The sequence below is a fragment of the Elephantulus edwardii genome, unplaced genomic scaffold, assembly GCF_000299155.1.
Source record: "Elephantulus edwardii isolate Elephantulus edwardi_28Jun2011 unplaced genomic scaffold, EleEdw1.0 scaffold00142, whole genome shotgun sequence".
NCBI lineage: Eukaryota > Metazoa > Chordata > Mammalia > Macroscelidea > Macroscelididae > Elephantulus > Elephantulus edwardii.
The window spans coordinates 3,769,390-3,775,099 of record NW_006399892.1 but is presented as its reverse complement, the minus strand read 5'-3'; positions in this window follow the sequence as shown (position 1 = coordinate 3,775,099).

The following is a 5,710-nucleotide window of genomic DNA, read 5'->3' as shown; positions in this document are numbered from 1 at the left end:
GGTAATCAGCAATGCCCCAGTAAACCCAGTCAGAATCCTACTGGCCTTTCCCTGCCAGATTAGTTCTACAGCAGCTCGACTGATATCTCCAGGTGATGGCTGGATCCGTGTTGGTGTCCTGAGGTCACAGGGCTGTGGCGGAGGCTGAGGTGCGTGGTTGTGGAGCAGCAAAGGGGCGGCGGGTGAAGGGGGAGGACGCAAGGGACTGGGGGGCACAGGAGCACAGGGATTGGACACTACCACCAGGAGGCAGGTGGCGGTGCTTGGGCACTGCTGGGGGTTTATGCAGCAGCACCCTGTGTAGTGGAATCACGCAGGCGTGGGCTGCAGGGGGGGGTCACACATTGGCAGGTAGTCCTCACTCCTCTGGGGTCACACGGTAGGTAGGTGGTGTTAGCCCCTCTGGAGTTCCATGGTGGCTGGCAGACTGTTGCTCTCCGGGGTCTCTTAGAAGCTGGGGGCGGTTGGTTGCTCCTGTCTTGTGTGTGGTTGAACTTCCAGCTCTCCGGCTGGCATAGCATGCGCTCCGGCTGGCATGGCAGGAGTTCTGGCTGGTGCAGCGTTCCGGCTGAAATCTATTCTTGAGATGGTTTTTGATTTCTGTTGTGGTAGACTCAGGGTTGTATTTTAATTCTTGTTGACTTGTTTTAATTTTCTTCAGCTTCAATTTTGCTTGCACATTCATAATAGTCTTTAACTATGAATCCAATAACATTCTTCTTCTATTCTCATTCCCTACATGCTGATGCTTTTATGAGCGCTAAAGTCGCTTGCTACGCATAGTGACCCTATGCACAACAGCTCTGAACCCTGCTCTATCCTGAGACAACCTTATCATCTCTGACACTTCCACCCTCATTTCCCTAGTCACTAAGTCAATCCATCTCATCCAGGCTCTTTTTCTCTTGCACTGTCCCTCCACCCTCCAAGCATGATGTCTGTCTCCAGGAATTGGATCCTCTTTGCAACATGCCGAAAGTATGTCAGATGGGGCTTCAGAGTCCTTGCCTCCAAAGAGCAGCTGGGTTTTACCCCCTCCAGCATGAACCTGTTTGTTCTCCTAGTGATCAATGGTATATTCAGTACTCTTCTCCAGCACCACAGCTCAAAAGTATTCATTCTCTTTCTATCATCTTTAGTTATTGTCCAGCTTTCAGATGCATAATAAATAATTGCAGAGATCATGGACTGGAACAGGCACACCTTAGTCTTCAGATTGCCATAGTTTCTCTTCAGTACTCTGGAGAAATCCCAGATAGCAGATTTTCCCAATGTAATTTGTCTTTTGATTTCCTGGTTGCTGGTACCAAAAGTGTTGTTTGTGGAGCCTTGCAAATGAAGCGGTTAACAATCTGTCTCTTCACTGTCTACTATGATGTTGCCAATTGGCCCAGTCACAAAAGACAGAGAGGGAACAGAAGCTCAGATACAATGCCCTTTTCCCAGAACAACTTCAGAGAAAAATCCTTCCCTAAAGCTGGTACCTGGAATTTGGACTTAGAGACTCTTAAAATCTCAAGAGACTGACAGCAGCAATGTGGAAAGCCAGCAGCAAAGCCAGGCATGAGGCATCAAAGAAGTGACTCAATTCCTGGGCCATCATATCAAGGGTTGACTGGGGGGAGGAAGTAACTGGTCAGGTTAGGCAAGGTGGGGTTGGGCAGAAGGAGTTGCTGGGGCAACAGGGAAGGTATGGAACCAAGATATACTTACCGAAGGGAGGACAAGCACTGAATCTTTTTGTTGTTGGGTTGTTTTTTTTTTTAATTTATTACATATGTAATAAGGAAATATCCTTCACCTGCTCCTTTGGTAAAAGGTTTGCTGGTAGTTATTGTTTTAAAGATAGGCATAAAAATTAAGGCATACTAGAAAGGATTGGCTATCTACTTCTGAAATAGCAGGGTTGCAAAAATCTTATGTACAATAGAGCAAAACAGAGTAGACGAGCAGATAAGGTACATGAGGCTGAACCCTCATGTTGGGAAACACAAGTGAGGAGGAACTGTTGGAAGCAGACACTAATGACTGCCACGTGAAATGTGAGAAGCATGGATGTAGGAAAATATGACATTGTTAAGAAAGAAATGTATGCAGTGAGGAACATGGGAATTTCAAAACCATCTCTGGAATAACAAAAACAACAGATAGGCATTGACAAAATGGATTGGCAATGGGACATTTTGAGTCAGATAATCACATAATGTACTACACTGGAGATGAAAAAATTATAAGGAAAAGTAAGGTTGAATTCATAGTTTAAAAGATCATTTCTAGATCCACCCTGGAAGACAATGTTATGCGCAACAGTATAGTGTCTGTATGCATACAAGGAAGTCCAGTTAATACCACTATCATTCAACTATATGAACCAACAACCAGAGACAAAGAGGAGGCAATAGAAGATTTCTACTAACATTTGAAGTTGGAAATCAATAGAACATGTATCCAAGATTCATTAATAATAGGGTGCTCTGGTGGCTTACTGGTAAGAAACTGCAATAGAACCCCCAAAGCTCATATTTTGAATCCATCGGCTGCTCTGCAGGATGGGCAATCTCCTCTTGTGCCTTAACTATCTCTGAAAATCCATTAGAGTCAGCAATGGTTCGGTTCCAATTTGATGCTACACAACAACAACAACAGAATGTAAAAGCTGGGAACAGGGAAGAGGATAGTCAGAAATTATTGGCTTGGTATCAGCTATGAGGCTGGAGATAAAATGACAGAATTTGTACAATCAATGATTTACTAATTGTAAAGAACTTTTACAAAAATAAATGTTAAGTTGCAACTAAACACATGGACTTTACCTGATGGTACATACAGGAATCAGATCGACTACATCTGTGAAAAGAATCACTGGAGAAGCTCAATATCACTCTGAAAGCTAGGCCAGGTGCTGAATGTGGGACAGACCACCAACTACTCATATGTAAGTTCAAACCATAACTAAAGAAAATCAAATAAATTCAAATGCAAAAGAACAAAAATTTGAGTCTATCCTACTTGAATTTAAAAAACAGGAACAGATTTGAGGCCTTGAACACAAAAGAGCAAAGACCATAGAAGCTTTGGGATGATATCAAGTATATTATTCATGAAGAAAACAAGAGGTAACTACAAATCCAGGGGAGGAAGAAAAGACCAAGATAGGTATTAGTAGAGACTCTGAATATTGCAGTAATGCACGTAGAAGCCAAAATAAAGTGAAGGAATATGGAATTTAAGGAACTAAACAGAAGACTTCACATGTTAGGTAAGGAAGACAAAGCAAAGTGTTATAATGAAATGTGCAAACAGCTGGAGTCAGAATATCAAAAGGGCCAAAATTAATTGGCACTTCTTAACCTTATAGAACTGAACAACAAATTCAAACCTCCATTTGCAATACTTATGGATGATATGGGCAGAATATTGAATGATCCAGGAAGCATTAAAAGAAGATTAAAGGAATACACAGAGTCACTTTACCAAAAGCAACTGGCTGACACACACAAAAAATTTATGAAACAATATATGGTCAGGAGGTAATGATAATGAAGGAGTAAGTTCAAGCTACTCTGAAGGAGTTGGCAGAGAACAAATACCCACGGATTGATGGAATACCAAGTGACATATTTCGAGAGACAGATACTGCCCTGGACATACTCACCAAGTTGTGCCAAGAAATATGAAGGACAACTTCGTGGCCAACTGACTGGAAGAGATCTATATTTATTCCCATTTTTTAAAAAAAGGTGAGTGTCGAAATAGTCAAACAATATCACTGATAGCACATGCAGACAAAGTCCTGTTGAAGATTACCTATAAAATAAATGGACTAGTACATTGACAGAGAACTACTAGAAATACAGGCTTGGTTTAGAAGTGGTTTATTTATTGCAAAAGTCAGATGGATCTAGTCTGAAAGATCCATCTGTACCATATGGATGTCTATTCATATTTCATTGACTATGCAAGAGCATTCTTTTGTGTGCATCACAACAAATTGTGGCTAATCTTGAGAAAAGTGGAAATCTGAGCATAATCGTTTGTGAAACATAACTTTATTCACCTATACTTGGACCTGGAACCAGTCATCAGAACAGAGTAAGGAAACACTTCATGATTTAAAATCAGGAAAGGAGTACATCAGGGATGCATCATGTCTCCTTACTTGTTCAATCAATATGCAGAATGGATCAGTCAGGAGGCTGGACTTTAAGAAGAGGAAGGTGGGATCAGGATTGGAGGAAGACTCATTAACAACCTCCATTACACTGATGACAGTCTTGGTTGCTGAAACTGAAGAGGACCTGAATCATTTGTTGCAGGTCAAGGCCTGTGATCTTCACTATGGATTGAAGTTCAACAATAAAAGCACAAAGATTCTAACTACTGAGCTAATTGGAAGCATCATGATAGAGGGAGAAGACATTGAGGTTATTAATAGTTTTAGCTTGCTCAGCTGTAAAATCAACACTCTTGGGACCAGCAGTAAAGAAATTAAAAGATTCAGGAGAAGCCTGCTTCCAGGCACTTCTCAAAAGTACTGAACAGCAGTGATGTTGGTCTGCAGGCTAAGGCACTCTTAATTCAGTTCATGGTCTTCACAATTACTTGCGATGCAGCAGAGTGTTGGACAATGACCAAAGAAAACAGAAGAAGAATTGGTGCCTCGGCATTGTGATGCTGGAGAAGAGTACTGAACACACTATGAACTGCCTAGAGAACAAATAGGTTTATCCTAAAGAAGGTGAAATCCTTAGAGCCAAGAATTTTGAAGTTACTTTTCACATTCTTTGGGCATATAGCCAGGAGGGAACAGTCCTTGGAGAAGGACACCATGAAGCCAAGGGTGGAGGGACAGTGCATGAAAGCAAGACCCTGGAGGACATGGATTGACAGGGCATCTGAGAAAATGGGGTTGCGTGTGTCAGAGACAGCGAGATTGACTCAGGATAAAGCAGAATTCAGAGCTATTGTACATAGGGTGACTATGAGGTGCAGGCAACTCAATGACACATAACATCAACAACATTGTTGCATATCCTATTATAATCATTTTATGCTGTTTGTTTCTTTCAAATAATATGAAGGCACATAAACCAGGGAAAATTGTTCTCTCAATAAACATGTAAGGTAAGCATATAAATTTAAAGTAATAATATAGTTATAATTCAGTGATGGAGTCCATAGGTAGTTGTTGTTGTTGTTAGTTGCCTTCAAGTCATAGGTGATTCATAGCAACCCTATGAATGAAAGACCTGAGCATTGTTAGTACACAGAGTTTCAAAAGGCAAGTCATTTCGGAAGTGGATGTCGCTCCTGCTTTCAGGCCATAGGTAGTAGTGTTCATAATCTAAAGACACCACATACCTGATGATTGGACTCTGACAGCCACTCCTCAGGAGGACGATGAGAAATTTCCTTCCATGTGATTTACAGACTTGAAGATACAAGGAGGATTTATTTAAAATTTATTAAAAATTGGTTCCAGTTCAAAAACAAGGAAAGAAGAGAGGTGAGAACAGGTGAAGAAAGAAGAGGAAAGGAGAGAACAAGAAAGGAGAAGAGAGAGGAGGAGAGGGGAGGGGAGCGGAGAGGAAGGGAGAGGAGAAGAGACGAGGGAAGGGGATAAGATGAGAGGAAGAGAAGGGAAGAGAAGAGAAGAAAAGAGAAGAGAAGAGAAGAGAAGAGAAGAGAAGAGAAGAGAAGAGAAGAGAAG